The 18,655-nt window shown below is 45.1% G+C and overlaps 1 protein-coding gene across 5 annotated transcripts in view; it reads right to left on the bottom strand.

The window, feature by feature from the left end:
* The window catches only part of LOC135374752 (muscarinic acetylcholine receptor M5-like), a 399,570-nt gene that overhangs the window by 40,071 nt on the left and 340,844 nt on the right, over positions 1-18,655 (bottom strand). The gene's annotated exons all lie outside the window — the stretch shown is intronic.

The raw sequence follows: 18,655 nt of genomic DNA on the forward strand, positions 1-18,655 counted from the left end.
TATGCTGTGATGTCAGGCTACCCACATGCGACCTTCATATCTGTATAGTTACATGAACTACCTAGAGAATGATAAGAATCATAATGTTTGCATTCGGCTGTACTTCACCCCCCCCCCCCTTTTTTTTTTTTCTCTCATGCAAGCCACTGGACTTCTCGAAGAGCTCAAAACAGAACTCCGACCTGTCGTCGCTTCGCGTTCACCATAATTGATCCTCTCATATTAACCGCTGTGAAGTGGGGTAGGGTGATGTGGCTACCACGCGGAAACATCCCATGTCATCATCGCTTCTTCTTCACTTATTGTTGTTGTTGTACATTTTTTTCCTCCTCTCTTCTAGGTAAAGTAAGCTTCCCGTCGTGCTGCTGGTGGAACCAGTGCCCCCAGCTGGCGTACCAGCGTACGAGACTGGGAGGTACCCGGGTTCGAATCCCGGTGCCGGCTGTGCTGTCTGGGGTTTTTCCTGGGTTTTCCTCAGACGTTTTCAGACATATGTCGGCACAGTTCCCTTAGAAGTCGGCCCAGGACGCACATTCCAGTCGTGACGTTGCCCACCTCTGTGAGGCCGACAACGGCGAGCCCTTTCACCACCCACCACCCACCACCACCACCCCAGCTGGCGCAATATTGGTAGCAATGTCTCCGCATAATAGCGACGTGAACAGAGGTAGAAATTATCTCCTGGTCAGTGTTGTGCCCGCTACCGAAACTCAGCAACGGAATACCGCTACACGCTACACCACGTAAAAGTAGCGCAATACAAGTTTCGCTACAAATTCGAAAACGTAACGGGATACCGCTACCTGTACCAAATAAAATTAACGCAAATACTTTTTCGTTATTTTCCCGCTACATACTCTCGGCGTTCGGGCATATCGTTGTTACAGTGTATCTAGCGATATTGTGCTATCTAAATTCCCCAATTAGAGTCAGGTAAAATCTTGGCACTAATTTTGCAGCAGTCACATGCTTGCGTGGAAATACCGTCGGATTGGAAACATGAAACATTACACCGATCCCTAAAATTCTGAAAGCTTTCGAGGTTGGTCATTTTAGACCGATATCATTAACATGCTTGTCTAGTAAGATTTTAGAACATATATTGCATGGTTACATTATGAACAACTTAAATGAATATAGTGATTTCCGAATCAATCTGGCTTTAGGATAAATTTTTGGTTTAGACATTTTACGAACAACGGTTTGCGTGTGATTTAAGTGAGTTTATTTTTTGTTCGGTACCTGCCAACAGCCAGAGGCCTTCTAGGCAGTGCACCAGTCAAAATTACAAAATACAGATACATAGGCAAAGGCCAAAATTCGCGCAAGTTATGCAATACTGTGGAATTAACAAATAATCGATACACATACAGACCTAAATTGTCAATAATTAGAGAAAATATCAAGATCCGCGCACACTATCTGATTATACAAAAGTTGCATTCGAGAAGTAGGTACTATTGAGTTACACAATGTAGATGTGATTTATATCGATTTTAAGAACGCATTTGATCGTGTTTCTCATCAGTGGTTAATTAGTAAACTGCAGTCTGTTAGGCTTCATCCGTGCGTTATAACATGGATATCTAATTTTTTGACATCTAGGACGTAGGGTGTAAAATGGGAAGCGTCAATATGTGAGGTATCAAATGTACTCCCAGGAGTCCCGCAGGGTTCCGTCATGGGCCCTCTTTTATTTCTAATTTATATTAATGATCTTCCGAGAAACCTTAATTGCAGTGTTCGCTTGTATGCTGATGATTTGGTTTTGTACCAAAGTGTGAAGTGTCATGAAGACTGTGCAGAGTTTTAAGCTGAAGTTGATGCCTTGGAGGTGTGGTGCAGTGTATGGTTAATATATGACGTAACTAAAACCAAAGTTATGTCGATATCGAAAACAAGAATAAGTACAAATTCTGATTATGTGTTTCGGGGAACTACATTAGAGAAAGTTAGACAATATAAGTATTTGGGAATATTCATATCTAATGACCTGTCATGGAAGTATCATGTTGAACAGTTCTGCTGTAAAGCTTTAAGAACATTAGGATTTCTAAAACGTACCTTACATCAAGTACATCCAAGTGTAACGTTGTTAGCATATAACACGTTGGTACGGTCAAAATTGGAATATGCAGCAGTTGTGTGGAGTCCTTATCACGGATGGAGTGGAAAACATCCCCACTTCATCATCAGAATACGTATATCTGTTGTTGTTGTTGTTATCACGGATATTTGTGTGATAGGCTAGAGCTTGTTCAGAACAATACTATGGGGTTCATTCTTAACATATGTGATCGCACAGCAAGTATATGTCCGAGATTAAAAGGCGGTATAAATTCATATTATTGGCAGTGAGACGTAGAATAGCTAGGCTTGTTCTTATATATAAATTATATAATTCTGGTTCTTCTTATGTTACCCCTGCCTATTTTTTTCTCTCGGCGTGTAGAGCATCCTTACAAGCTAGAATCAAAACTAAGTTACACAGATGCACATAAATACTCCGCACTGCGGCTGGGTATTAGCGAATGGAACGACCTGCCTGCAGATGTTGTTGCACTGCCAGATCTTTGTAGCTTTCAGATAGCCTACGAGAAAATGTTCTTTTGATTGTAACACTCAAACTTGTGCAAATATTTCTATTATGTGTTCCTTTTTCTCCCCCCATATGTAACGCCCTTACGTAAAGGGTCTTTAAGGAAAGGAAAGGGCATGAAATGAAATGAAATAAAATTACCCAACGTGCGGCATAAAATGCAGCACAAGTTGCGGCCAGGATAATTGATATCGTTGCCGACATTAACATTAGCCAAATGTAGAATAGGGTATAACCATGCGCTTCAAGGCCTCAATGAAATAATGTGTCGTCGTCACTGCGCATGCCCAGAACCCAGGGCGAGGTGACGACTTCTTATTTCGTTTGGACCCCAACGCTCATGGGTACACTATTCTAAAACTGCCTATTATGTGCATTTACGTCATCTTCTGCAACGCAATAATTTTTCAAGAATGCTGGTCTACTAGAACAGTTTTGTGATCGAAATACCCATAGTTTTCAAACTCAACCTGTTCTGTCTACTTACTCTCCGGGCTGATTTTTGTTGTGTCTACGGCTGCTAAATATATCGCACCACATACTGATTTACAAACAGTCCGATATCTTTTTTTTTCTTACGAGCAACAGCAACAGATAAATTGATGATGAGGAATAGGGAAATTCGCCACATGAGGTGCGGCCCATTACCCCAAGGCACGATGGACGGAATGAGATGTGACATGACGATAAACGACGCTGAAGTGAGTGGACGACAGTCAGCGTATTGGGTAGGTCGACATTAGGGGAGGCGAAAACATCAACAAAACACACATCACACAGGGGTATACGCAGGGACATCATAGGATAGAGATGAGACCGGTGTCACGGAAAGAAGACCAGGGAATACTTGTGTCAGCGATCGATTGCATGCGACGACGAGCAAGTTACCAACCATGGGCGCGTAAAACATTACCGTCTCTCTCGGGTGTAACGTAACAAACGCCGAGCATATACGGCAGCGGACAAACACGACACTTAGAGCCCCCCACGCCATAGAACAACTAAAGACAATCGTCAACGAGAGCAAAGCTCACTACAAGCAGGCTTACATGCCTCATGTGGAACAATAGTTGAACCAATATCAGTTAAAATTACATAAGGTCGACAGGAATGTTTCACCCATGTCCGCTTCACATTGTACGAAAAACAATGCATTGAAAGTAAATCGTTTTCGCATAAAATGAGTGTGTAAACATTTTGTTGCGTTTCCAACATCTCCCTGTGTTGCTATTGTGCACGACCAGGGCCGGATCCAGGATTTTTCTGAGAGGAGGGTCCAGCCTTGGCCAGCATGGTAGATACACGATCTAGGCCAATTAAACACTGTGGGAAGACAGAAATTGAGGAAGGGGTCAAGACATTCTGACCCCCCCCCCCCTGCGCACGACACAATATACTGTTTATCGAAAGCAATTAACAAATAAGCTGCGAATATACAATAAAAAATAAAAGCTGCGAAAATACAATTAAACTAAACAACGAAAATATCTCCAACGCGCATATAGTAACTGTGCGCCCGCTCGTGCGACTAAAAACGAGCCTTGTTGCTCATATGGCTCACTATTAATTATATAAAGTGCTATGCGTTTCGGAAAAACGCTGAAAGGTACACGGATGCAAGCAAAAAATTTGATAGGTTCGGAGATATGAGTAGACTAGTCGAAATCGATGGAGGATAGCCAGACATGTCTGCCTAGTCCGCCTGAATTGCAAGAAAAAGAAGAAGAAAAAAACTGTTTGGTCGGTGTCTCGATTTTCCCCCCCGCTGTGTTTCACATTTTCCATGCTATTGAAATCAGCGGTAGCGGTGCTAAAAACACTAAGAAAGAAACATGATTATTGTTTCGTTCTGAGTAGTTTTATCACTGGTTTTATCGATTTTATCTTGTATTTTTTAAAATCTCTAACATGTACAGAAAAAGCGGCACAAGATGAGCGGATGTGACGCATGAAAAGTAAAAACTGGAGAAACGGGTGACTTTTGGCAGATACTTCAGACCGGATCACCTAATCCTGAGTCATAAACCTCTGGCCAGATGGAACAGTCCGACCTCCGGGCTCCCTCCTTCATAGCACTGTTTTGCTGTTCCTTATAAACTTTGACCCCGCGCGGATCGCATATTTTTCAGTAGGACTTCGAGAAATGCCTACAGATAGCACAGGGTATCCATGATAATTTTTGGAAGAGCGCTGCCGGGGGTCGAACAGGAACATTGGATCATTTGGCATGGAATGACTCAATGGCTGACAATTTGGCTGGAATGACCGAGAAAGCGGCATGGCAAGGTCCTGGGCCCTTGGGTTTCACAGTTCACTAATCGATGAGTAATTTTCTTCGAGGTGACGAGTTTCCATTGAAGAATCGACTTGTTTACTCCACGGTTTTCTAATCAGATATTGAACATGAGGGTAAATATAGAACGCACCGAGGTAGAAGTCACTTACGACAGCAACTTCCGTCGACACAGTTCAACGTAGATACAATTATGTTTCTTGGAGTGCCGCATATTTTCATCGGAGCGATACCCTTGCAGAAAGCGGGAGCAGATACACTTACAGACAGATTCCATGCTCCTCCCAGTAACTGTATCCGCTCCGTTTCTCTGCTGGGGTGTCGCTCCGATCAAGAAATACATCCCTATGATGTTCCGTAAACGTTTGTCGGGACCTGTGCACGAGCAATTTCAGATGCATAACTAATTTACGGCAAGTAAACGATCCCCAATGTCTTCCAACCTTTCTCACTCTCAAACGACAGGTGGAACGGCGAGACCACATCACACAGGAGGTAAGAAGGCACGTCATAGGATAGAGGGGAGACCGGTATCACGAAAAACAAAAAACAAAAAAAAAGACCAGCAAATACTTAGAGCACGATGATGTTCGATCATGTTAGACCAAGGGTGGAGGATGGTTGCCAATGTGAATCGTGCGTCAGCGATGGATTGCAAGCGACGACGAGCAATTTACCAACTGTGTGTGCGTGGGTGTAATGTAAGTGTAACAAACACTGAGCATATACGGCGCAGCGGACAAGCACGACACTTGAAGTCCCCATGTCGTAGAACAACTAAAGGCAATCGTCAGCGAGGGCAAAGCTAACTACCAGCAGGCTTACGTGTCTGATGCGAAACAATAGTTGAACTAATATAAGCTAAAATTATATAAGGTCGACAGGAAGGTTTCACCTATGTCTGTTCCACATCGTACTAAAAAGAAAAAGAGAAACGTTGAAAGTAAATCGTTTTCGCATGAACGGATCATGAAGACATTTTGTTGTGTTTCCAACATCTCTCTGTGTTTCCTATTGTGCAGGACACAATATACTCTTTACCTGCCGCAAAAAATACAATTAAACTAAACAGCGGAAATATATCACCGACGCGCAAACAGAAACTTTGCGTCCGCTCATACAACTAAAAACGAGCTTCGTTGCTCATATAGCTCTCACTATTAATTATACAGGTATAGTGCTATGCGTTTCGGAAAACGTTAAAAGGTATACGGATGCAAGTAAAAAATTGGATAGGTTCGGAGATATGAGTAGTTGAAATCGAGGAGGATCGCCAGACATGTCTGTCCACTCCGCCTGAACGAAAAAAGAAAAAAAAAACTCTTTTGTCGGTGTCTCGCTATCTCCCCGGCTGTGTCTCATATTTTCCATTTTATTGAAAGCAGCGGAAGCGCAGAAAGAGTCCACCGCTGATCGAATTTTCTTTTTCCGCCAACAACTTAAAATGTAGCGGTAAAGGTACCCCACTACTGCAAAAAGTAGCGAATACGTACCGTGAGTGCGCGCGCGATGTCGAACTCAAAAAGTCTTTTCTCGCGCTTATATAAAGGTATCCTTTTAGTATTTTTTAAATTTTATTTCAAACTCATCTATACCACCTTCATAAGTCTTGACTGTTCTCCATCGACCGCTTCATTTCCCAAACTAGCCGATAAGACATCCAACTGCGACAATAGCGTCACGTTTTGCATTTAATATAGCACAAAATCTACCGTGGGCGGTGCCCTTCAAAGCATGCATTTTTTTTTTACTTTTTACAATATGGGTTGTCGTCACTGCACACAGGTTTTTCTAGTTTTCCTCCTTGTTCGCAGAGTGTTCTTAAAAATCTCAAAACCTGTCAGAGATAGCGGCACAAGATGAGCGGTTTTGACGGATGAAAGTAAAACCAGGAAAAAGAGGTGACTTTTTGCGCATATTTCGGATCTGGGATACTTGGGAACGATCGGTGACAAAATTGCTGCACATCGTAGTTGGTGCATAACATCCACAGTATACCTCCCATCAACTTTGTTTCTTTCTTGCGTGACGAATTATGCCTCAAATAAGCGAGCAATCAAACCGAAACAGGAATCTGGAGAGGAGGGTCAAAAACTTTCCCTTTCCGAAGGCCAACGCGTTACGTCACCCTGCATGGAGCGGACAAGTAGTATACCATGCCGGTCGTAGCCGCTGCGTTACATTCTCGGAACAAAGCAATGGACGAAGACTGGGGATCAGATCACTCAGACGAAACACACAGATGAAAAGAAACAACGGTCATCTGCTTCACTGAGAGTCGGAAAACAGCGCAGGAATGGTATGACTAATGCACGGTGACGTCGGCCGTGCAGAGAAAGGAAGAAGTACTTTCGGTGGGAGCCCGACTTTTTCAAATGTCGAAAGTCGTTTCTATGATTCCACCTTCATTTTCAAGTGAGATATTTCACAACTGTGTTCAGTTCGCGTAAATGATTGTGGGAGTACCGCAAGCTCGAAATCCATTTTGTTCCCAAACCTCCCTTTAATGTCAGGCAACCAAGATGGCGACCGAACTGCGTTCGTGCGCCAAAAACCGTGACACTCGCTCCAGGTATCATCTTCATCCTTCATCTACACTCCTCCCCCTCACGTTACGGATACCGAACGGGAGGCCGCCTACGTCGTTGAGGGTACCGCGGTGGCTCGATGGCGGACGCTGGCAGCGACGGTTGCAGCAACGATGGTTCCTGCGACATGCATGGCGTTTGATCACAGACCTAGCGGCATGGTCGCGTCTGTACTGGGTAGCTGCTGTCCGGAAAAAAATGGAAACAGGCGGCGAAGACATTCTAGCCTTCAAGTCATCTGCGTGGACGCGGCGATGTTTCCCGTCTATCAGCTCCACCTCGTAAATAACTCGACCAATCCTTCCCCGCACAACACCTTTTACCCAGTCTTGCTTCTGTGTAGGATACTTAGCCCACACATTGTCGGCAGCAGCAACACTCCGTGAGGCTGTAGCGTCGTGGACGACGAAGTTTTCCCTTCTTACTGGCGCAGGTCAGCAATATCTTTGCTCGTGGAGGCAGTGGCGTCGCTAGGGTACGCGTCACCCGGTGCGGGAACTCTTTGCGCCACCGCCCACCCCCGCCCCATGCCCCCATTAACGTGCTCCAGGATTTCCGTACGAGGCGATTCACGATAAATAAACATATTACACAACACTCAGAAAAAAAAAGTGCCTCGCAGAAGGCTCCTCATGTTATTTTTGGCGTCATCGTGCCACAGAGAACGGGAGGAAGCGGCAGTATCGGTGCGGCGCATCACCCCTTCCGTCGCTTCACCTGGTGAGGACCGCACCCCCCTAGTGACACCACTGCGTGGTGGTCATGCACAGCTGAAGTGGAGGTGAACAGTTAGGGAATGCTGATGGCCTTTCAAGTTTGCCAAAAGGACCGGGTGTCGACTCCGACAAGCAGATAGAATCAACAGACGTGGAGGAAGTTAACATCGTTTGCTCAGAGCTCATGTCTGTTTTGCCATTTTCAGCCGCCACAATAGCAAAGGAGACAGCCCAGGACAGCGCTTTGTCTGACGTCTATCGTTCAATATTGGAAGGCTGGAATGGAACCGAATCTAGGCTGAGTTCCAGGAGTTTCGCAAATAACAGAGTGAGTTGTCAGTTTTAAATGGATGCATTATGCTCGGAATGCGTACAGTCATACCGCATAAGCTTCGCAGCTGAGTGCTAGAGGTGCTACACGAAGGACATTTTGGGCCAGGCCAATATGAAGATGTTGGCGAGCTCTTACGTATGGTGACCTGGAATCGACAAGGACATTCTGCACACAAGTCAAAGCTGCGAATCTTGCGCGTCCATAGCGAATAAGACGAAACCAGTTCCACTTCATGGCTCGAAACGTCCGGAGCCACCATGGTATAGACTCTATACAGATTTTGCTGAGTACGCCGGTAAGCAATATCTCATTGCGACCGACGCATACAGCAAGTGGCCAGAAGTTGTTAGGCTCAGCAAGACGACTGCGAAGGACACCATACGGGCTTTTGACGAGATATTCTTACGGCACGGACTTCCTCGTCAGCAGGGCTGGGCAAGATACTTCAAAAAAGTATCGTCGATGCCGATACTCGATACCCTCAAAAATTGTATTTCCGATACCGATACAAGATACAGAACCGAAATTGATTTTCGATACGGACACTCGGTACGGTATCGTCGATACTTCGATACATAACTGAAATCCCGAATATAATACAGCTGGTGTTATGATTAGCGAAGTTTATATTACTGAAATCACAATATAATAAAGCTGGCGTTATGATTCGCGAAGTTTACATCACTGAAATAACAATATAATAAAGCTGGTAATATGATTAGGGAAGTAAAAACATTTATTCGTTATTTCTAGAGCCTTTAGTGTATTTTTATAGCGCACGTTTTCTGACAGGGCTTGAACGTATCCGACCGCACGGATTTAATGAAGCTGCACTAAGCAGCTAGTCTTGTTAGAACTTTAGACTGAAGCCATGGGTACGTTGAAACGATCGCATCAATAAGCAGCCTAGCAAAAAACAATTCTTTAAGACGATGTTCTTCGTGCGTACCGGTCTGTGAGCACTTGACTATACATACGAATAAACCTGAAACTTTTTTTCTGCTGCTTTTATCGTTTGGTACTGCAGTACTTACCCGGTAGCCTCTGACTTTGCCTCTGACTTGATTTTCTTAGTTGGCCGTTGTGAATTGTGAGCTGTAGAACGGGTTACAGTGCTCAAGCTAAGCCAGCGGTTATTCTTTCCGCATGGCAGACGCGGAATCCACACTTCAAGTCAAGTGGACGTGCTCTTGCGCACTGAGGAGGGGGACATCGGGCAGCGCAGTTCCAGAAGCCGTGAGGTTGGTCCTGTGCAAGGCGTTTTCGGCGCGCCCGCCGTAGAAAGAGACGGAAGAGATTCTTCTGGAACGAACTAGAAGCCGAGCGCGTCCCAGGGCAGGGCCCAGGGCCTCCTCTCCGGGCGAACTTGACGATGGAGCGCGCGCGCGGACGTAAGCTTCGAACGAATTTATGGTCGACATGTCTACGCCGCTGCGGCCTGGCTTGTACTACCACCTGAGCGAGCGCCGCCGACCCTAAGTCTCACAACAGCCTCAATATTTGCGTCTTTTTTAGTATCGAGTATCGTTAAAATACACGATACACTAAAAATGTATTTTCGATACCGATACTCCGATACTCTCATTTTTGGCACGCGATACCTAATACCGATACACAAAATGTATCGAAAGATTGTATCGAAGATACATGTATCTGCGATACTGCCCACCACTGCTCGTCAGCTAGTCTCCGACAACGGTCCTTTGTTCGTCAGTGCAGAATTTAAACAGTACCTGGAGTCTAAAGACATTCAAAATATTTTGTCACCGCCCTACCACCCGAAGTCTAATGGGCAAGCGGAGAATTTTGTTTCGTACCTTCAAAACTGCACTGAAGCGTTACAATCTTACAGGAGAGGAAGCAGAGGCACGAAAATTTCTTTGGAAGTATCGAGCATCTCCCCATATCGCAACTGGATGATCACCTTCGGAGTAGCTGAATAAGTGGAGCTTTCGAACAGAACTGGATTTTGTACGTCTGCAGCGCATACAAGCGTCGGTAAATGAGGATGGTCGTACGAAATCTTCACGGATTTTTGCTGCTGCCGGCTGCGTGTGGGGTAAGGATGCTACACGAAAGAAACACTGGGTAAAAGATGTTGTGCGGGGAAGGATTGGTTGAGTTATTTACGAGGTGCAGCTGGAAGACTGGAAACATCGCCGCGCCCACGCAGATCACTCGACAGCTAGAGTGTCCTCACCGCCTGTTTCCAATTTTTTTCCTACAGCAGCTACCCAGTACAGACGCGACCATGCCGTTAGGTCTCTGTCATCAAACGTCATGCATGTCAGGCAACCAAGATGGCGACCGAACTGCGTTCGTGCGCCAGAACCGTAACGCTCGCTCCCACGTTCCAGGTATCATCTTCATCCTTCAGCTACAACACTGTCCAGCTGGAAAACGTCCGCCTTCTGGGATCCCTCCTTTGTAGTACTCTTTTTGTGTTCCTCGTATACTTTGACTCCGCGTAGATTGCGTATTTTTGCGTATTGCCGGGGATCTAGCAGGGCCACTGGATCATTTGCGTTGAATGACTCAGCCATACTTGGGTTTCACGGTTCAGTAATCGATGACTAATTTTCTTCGGGTTGACGATGTTTCCATTGGAGGATCGACTTGTTTACGCCGCCGCATTTTCTAATTGGATATTGAACATAAGGGTAAATATAGAACGGAACGAGATAGAAGAAACTTCAAACGACAGCTAGCAACTTCCGTCGGCGCAGTTCCACGTAGACGCAATAATGTTACCGATCCCGACAAAAGTTTACGGAACACTGGAGTACTGCAGGTCTATCTGTGGTTTACTGTCTTAACCCGTCCTGGTGTTGCAGTTTTTACTTTAGCATGTACTGGAGTGCCTTATATTTTCGTTGCAGCGACACCCTTGAAGAAATCGGGGGCAGATACACTTACAAACAGGTGACGAGGTTTTTCATGCACCTCTCAGTAACTGTGTCCACTCCATTTCGCTGCGGTAGAGTGTCGCTCCAATCAAGAAATACGTAGCTATGATGTTGCGTAAACGCTTGTCGGTACCTGTATGCAATTTCAGATGCATAACTATTTACGGCAAGTAAACAATCCCCAATGTCTTCCAACCTTTCTCACTCTCAAGCGACAGATGGAACGACGAGACCACAACACTGGATTGGATTCCCTGGTGTTGTTTCGGCTATTATCCGAACAACTTCTGCCACTGAACACGAAATCATCGTCGTCATCACATTTCTCAGACGAAGTCAACGCGCGGAAGATGGGAGTTCAATTTCCTCACCATGCAGCGAAGGAACTGGGACAAGCAAGCGGAAATGACGAAGTGAAATGGACTTGGCGCTGCCCGCCTTGACAGAGACACTGCCTAATTGAATGACTGGTTGGCTCCCTCCGAGGTCCACTTCCGAAGCTCATCCATTATGTGCACGGATGGCGGTATTGGTAAGCAGAAGTCGATCAGGCCGCGTCATTTCCGATTTGCTGGGAAGCAACGCCTACTGGGAGCAAACGTTGCAGAGATCGAAGTCCGAATGACATGTTTTGCATGATTAGTGGCAGCGAAAAGGCGCGTCGCGATGTTGCGACAGATAAAATTTTTCTGGGAAGTCGAACTTGATAATTGAGGCCCTTGGACGTGTGATTCTGTAGCGAAGGGAAATGTTTGGGAAGGGAGGGGTTTTTTCATGAAATGAATGTTCAATGAGGTGACCCCTAAATTGCTTTCGGGGAGTGCTCTTAGCGAAGTTGACAAAGTAACACGAGGCAAAATATCAAAATATTGGCGGCTCACGACCTGGGGCTTTTGCTTCACATAACACGAGGTGAGGTTCTTGAAGTTGACACGTTATAAGTTATAATCTCACAAGAGGATGATCTTTCGCTAACCCATGGGACAGGAACTGTTGTGAGGTCCTCGTCGCTGTCGTAGATTTGGTGATTAGTACCCCGGTTACAAGCCCTCGGGGTTAGGCGGACCCGTGCATCGTACTTTAACTATTATTGTATGATAAAGGATTATTGTTAAAAAGAAAACACATGATATGTAACACAGGAAAGACTAAAGAAGTAGTTAAAGATTCGTGTACCATATTTACCTAGAATATAGAGAAGGAAATATTGTAAATCTCGTTCCAGTTGTCACGTCAAATGCGCAGGTCAGTGTGACGGCGGGAAAGCAGGAATATAGATTCAAGCGAGATTATGTACCTACGGTACGTTGTTCGCTTGGTTGATTGGTGATATGTTTCCAAACCAGTGATCTTTCTGCTGGTACGGCGCCATATTGCCCGGGAGGGATTGTGCGTCCTGGGTCGACTTCACAGGGAACTACTCCTACGTTCATTTGCCTTGCAGCGTCCGAGGAAAGCACAGTACAACACAACCTGCGTTGGGATTCGAATGCTTCGCGACACTTCTTGTTTTTTTTTCTTTTCTAACGGTGAAGTAACTTCACGCGTCTCCAAAGCAAGCACACGCATCGTCGTATTGCGACGAAAAAAAAAAAAATTTTAGCGAAGCGGCCTGCTGCACAAAGTGCTGAGCGCAGCCACGGCATTGTTGTTCCACCTGGTACGACATACACAGCACCTCCTATTGTGTCGTCAGCCGTGCGTGTCCATTCAGAAGCAGTGATGCACGTGCACGTACCGAGGCCCGAAGGAAAATCCCCCTCTTTGTTTCACCAAAGACGCCGACACGAACAGAGCTGCGGCGAAAACTCTGACAAGAGAAGAAGCCTGGCTTCCGTAGTCCTCTTCCGTGCGTTCAAATTGCCACGACGCTGTGGACAGGAAAGTGAGAAAATTCACCGAGCCCTTCGTGCCATTCGCGAGTTGAGTTAAATCTGGGTTCGTGCCCACAAAGTCAGTGCTTTTGAAAGTTATGCGTTCATACTAAATAATCGTAATACGATAAACGAGAACGTTCGGCAGACCGTCGATTATCTGAAGAAAGGAAGGCACGTATGGAATGAGATTAAAAGACGAAGGGCAAATAAAACGGCAGCACTACATGCGAAGAACCTCTCTCAACACTTAAAAACAACAATGACAACTATTTCCATCAATCATGCATAAGGTACTACAGAAAAGTGACTGTGTTACAGATACAGTTAACCTGCCAAAATAGTAACTGAGTTACAGTTACTGTTTTTGAAATGTAACTATAGTTACAGCTATACAGTTACTACATTGAAGTAATTTAGTTACTTGACAGTTACATTTTTAAAAAAGTCGAATAGAAGTAAATATAAATGTCCTAGCGATTGTACTGTCCTAGTGTAATTATACCGTGTTATAAACTGAGAATTTCCTACAGGCCAGTGTAAGACCATGGGAGTAAGGCCATCCTGGTAGTGCAGGAGCCGGGTCTTGCTTAACGACCCCTCTAACACTTTGCACACCCCGACGAACTCACGCACCCTCCACGGATGTCCACCCTTCATCCTCCATCAGTCTTTTCCTTTCTTTTATTTATTTTTTGCTATAGTCATGACGGCTCCCACGTCTGCGTGGCCAACAACGGCGAGCCGATCCTGCCATTACACCCCTCACCCCATACTAGCAGTGCATGAGATTCGTGCAAATTCGTGGAATTCCTGCTTGGGAAAAACGCTTGGGCATTTGAAGCCTCGACAAAATTTCTATACAGAACTGATGGATGGAAAATATTGAAATATACACTTGAATAACTTAGTTACCGTTACATTTTACAGTAACTTTAACCAAAAGCGGTCACTAGTTACGGTTACAAGTTACTTGTAACTTACCCAACACTGTTCTCCATATTGCTCTACAGAGAGCCGTCACAGATGTCTCGCTTTATTAAAGCGGCAGCCTTATAGGACCAACCTATATACATGCACGTTTCTCCGTGGGTTTATGGGGCCACGTGACATCAGTTGTGACACCGCAAAATGAGTTTCGCCAAAAATTTGTCGTCAACGGTGGTCCTGTGAAGCTATCACACATTTAAACGCCTTTGACGCAATGTCCAAAGATGCAACTGATTTTTACTTACGATTTCCAGTACTCAGTTACACTGATGCAACATAACTCAGGCAATCATGATGATGCAGCACTTCCCCACCCATTTTTTTCTTTTAAAATCAATCAATCAATCAATCAGCACTTCCCCACGAGGACGGACACAGAAGAGGACAAACACTGTGCTAGAGGACAAACGCTTGTCCTCTTTCCCTGTCAGTCCTCATGCTGCAGTGCTATAGTTCATCGTGATTGACTCGTACCAACTCGTCTGGTTGACTACCGTTATATAACTAGGGTTATAATTTTTTATGAACCGTAATTATAATTACGGTTTTAATTTTTGGGCGGATTCGGCGTATGCTTTTCGGTGTTTATTGATTCTCACGAAATCGGCGTTTTTCGATGTTTTTCCTGGCGTGCACATGGTTTACCCGACAATTATCGGCGAGTAGAAGTCATAATGTAATATTTCCGTACGACGCTCATTCAACGTGGTGTTGTTCGCTGCGGTGGCGTTTTACGGCTAACGAAACAGTAAACGGACATTTTTCACACACACACACACACACACAAAATCAAATTGGGAGTAGATTTACACATTTACATTTTTCACCACCATCGTATTTCTGTATGGTTTTCCGATCCGCATCAACAACTTGCTGGGCACGTGCATCCATTTATCTCTGTCGTGCCCTGGAACGTTCCTCTGTATTCGGTGTTTTTCGATTAAAACCGAATGATGGAAAATTTACATGGCGTATGTTTTTCGGTGTTTTTCGATTAAAACCGAAAACACGGAACCCTATCTATAACCCAGGCAAACCGCATAGATCCTACATAGTTCGTAGAAATGTCATTCAATGTTGAGAATATGTTAACTTATTTCGCCTTAACTTACCAAAAAACACTACCAAGTTAGTCTATTTTTCTTTCTAGAATCAACGATCAGTTGTAACCGAACATATTTCTCCTTAGTGCTTGTCGAAATTCTTCCTAAGGATTTCCTATAAACTCTGGCATCAAAATCATTGACGAATGTCCTTGCGACTACACTCTAAGAAAAAAAAAAGGAGTATTTTTACCCCTTTTGGGGACTAAATGCATTGCCACAAAAAAATAGTCCCTTGCGGGAGTAAATGAATGTCACTGAGCGGAGACTGCATTTCACGCGCTGTTCTAATAGTCCCAGGTACATAATTCGTGTACATGCATGAAAATACGTTGAAGCAAACCGTCAACAGTGATATATCGAGTTATATAAAATCTTGCACAATTTGCGAAGAAAGATGCGCTAACTGTTTCTTACTCTGTGCGGCTGGAAAATTGCGGCTTTGGCTGAGTTATACAGCCTTATGCCATCAGATTGACCAAGGGCACATATTTACGTGGACTGTTGCAGTCAGGAGACCATTCGCGAAGTTCAGTGACAATTTGAAGTCCTGGCGAGTAAACGTCTGGACTAAATGTCGGGTAAGGGGACTAAAATGGGGAGTAATTGCAGTCCAGGGGAGTAGAAGCTGCAATTACTCCCCCTTTACTCCTTTTTTTCTTAGAGTGTACCTGTGTAAGTACGACAGCCACACAACTTACAATGTCACTCCCTGCATACTGCGGCAACGCTGCGGCAATGCTGGTGAATATAAAACACGAAGGCAAACAAATGCAATCGCGTCTTAATCGCAATCCCACGCTCGCAGAAAGAGAAACGCGTTCACTTCTATTTATTATTGACCCGCGACGTATTCTTTCTCACTGAACGGTTACTCAATAAAAATATGGCATACTAACGGGGATGTGGATGAGCAGAAGCAGAAAGAAGGAAGGGGGGGGGGGATCCATATGAGGGCGAAATGATTCTGGCAGGTTGGGTTTTCTGCACCAGTGAGGGTCGCTGTAATGAAACAGGCCGCCAATTGCTTGGGGCAAACGTCTGGGCTTCATTAGTTCCACAGCAGGGTTTAAAGTTGACTGCCTTTCCCTCGCGATCTTTCTTTCCTCCGCTGTTTTTGCTACCCTCGTTTTTAGTACCTCATTTGCTTCGGCTAACTCCCTGTGTTCGGGCTCTTTAGCTTTTGCATACGCGCTTGCAGCGCTGATTTTACTGGTTTGGGACATATGTCGTTGTTTCGTGATTAACGTAGTATTTCCAAGAAGGATAGAGGATTCGGATTGCGTTGTGGCGTCTGTGCAGCTGCTGCTGTTGTATTCAACTGGGAGTGTTAGAAAGAACCTTTGTTAGACTATATGAGAATATTTGTTAGGAGATCGTTACGAAACTTGTCAACTGAAGCGCTGGGACGGGTTGTTACTGTGGTATTCAGAGGCCATTTGTTACAAAATAATGTAGTGAGATACTAGAGGTTAAACAGCACATCTTACAAGCATTACGTGTGATAATATTCCTGAGTACTGAGCACTAATCAGGATTCTCCTAGCGACAGTGCCACGACACGAAGCTATACGCTGGCGTGTTTTCTTTTCTCACGATGCAAATACGGTCTTATTGCTTCACGCCTGTAGACGCAGTCTGATCATTGTTAGGTCGCGAGGATGCGTGCCATGTGACGTCGTTCATCGCCATTTTATTGTTCCCATAACCATTTCATGTCATCTTGTCAAAACGTGTTCTTGTTAGTACTTAATCCATTTTGGAGATGTGCTCTACTCTCCCACGTTCTGGACCCAGACGTTAGCCCGTGTCATCCCGTGTCATCGTGCATCATGTAAGTAACCAACAGAGCAGGCATCAACAACGCAGCCCGTGGTTTCACATTAGAAGCCAGATCTTCTTTGCAAGCCAGCCAGCCAGCGGTATAATGCGCTAGCATATGTCTGCTCCATTTTATCTGTCTTTCATACGCCGCCGGTTCGTGGACCACTCGTAACATAGATTCCAAATGCATAACGAGAGGATAGAGAGGTAGCAAGCGAGCTGGTGGTATAGATCCATAACTTAAAAACCCGAGACTAGGGCACAAAAAAACAAGTCCCTAGTCTCGGGTTTTTAAGTTATGGATCCAAATGCATGATAGGGTCGTCGCAAAAACAAATAAAAACAACTTTATTTTATGATGATGATTGCGGAGTTTCATCGCCGGGGGCGATACCCTTTCCCATTGCTGGTGGTAATGTGGGAAATGAAACAATGAGTGGCCTCACAGTGAGGACCGGAGTCCTGCGGTGTCCAAAAAGGTCAGAAGTGTTTTGAGGGCAGAGGATTGGTGGGCTGGATTTGGTCATGAGCCGAGCAATTTTGACAAAGTGAAGGGGTGATAGTCCAGCTGATTAACAGCCCATGAAAGTGTGGTCCGCAAAAACAGATGCGCAGTGTAGTCTGGCATGATTCAGAACGAGGACGATATTGTTAAAGAACAAAAAGAAAGAAAGAAAACTCGCTACACACACACATCCTTCTGTCGTTACTTACGTGAGAAAGGGAGTAATAATGAAAGATGAAAGTCACTGAAAAGGTTAGCCAGCTGTAGGACTCGAACCCACATCTTCTGGATTACCGGGCCAGGGCTCTACCAATTGAGCTAAGCTAACACGCCTTCTCAGCCACTTCCAGGGTGCGTCATCTGAAGGGACAAACCAGTCACTCTCTCTCACTCATCCTCCTTTCACTCTTACATTTTTGCACACTCATACACACATTCATACGACAGGGATCGACGCAAGCGGCAAACGTTGAACATGAGAGAACTGATGTTCTGAGGCTGGAACAACATAGAATGTATGAACATTGTATGTGATTGTCCCTTCTATGTTGTTCCAGCCTCAGAACATCAGTTCTCTCATGTTCAAGGAGTAATAATAGTTCGGGGCTTTACGTCGCGAGACAACTGTGATCACGAGCGACGCCACAGTGGTCGGGTCCGCGGATTAATTCTGCCCACCTGAGGGTTCTTTAACGGGCGCCATAATCTTGACACAGGGGATACCACATTTAACGTCCCTCGCGGAAGACGGCGTGCCTGAGCCACTTGTACCCTTCCACCAAGTTGCCACCGTCCTCGGCCGGGTTTGAACCCGCGATCTTGGGATCGGTAGGTGGACACGCCACCGACTGAGCCATCGAGGTCGGCGAGACAGGGAGTGCTGCTAGGTTAAAAACGATTAATATTGACGCAGTAACGATGTA

This window comes from Ornithodoros turicata, unplaced genomic scaffold (genome assembly GCF_037126465.1).
Source record: "Ornithodoros turicata isolate Travis unplaced genomic scaffold, ASM3712646v1 ctg00000746.1, whole genome shotgun sequence".
NCBI lineage: Eukaryota > Metazoa > Arthropoda > Arachnida > Ixodida > Argasidae > Ornithodoros > Ornithodoros turicata.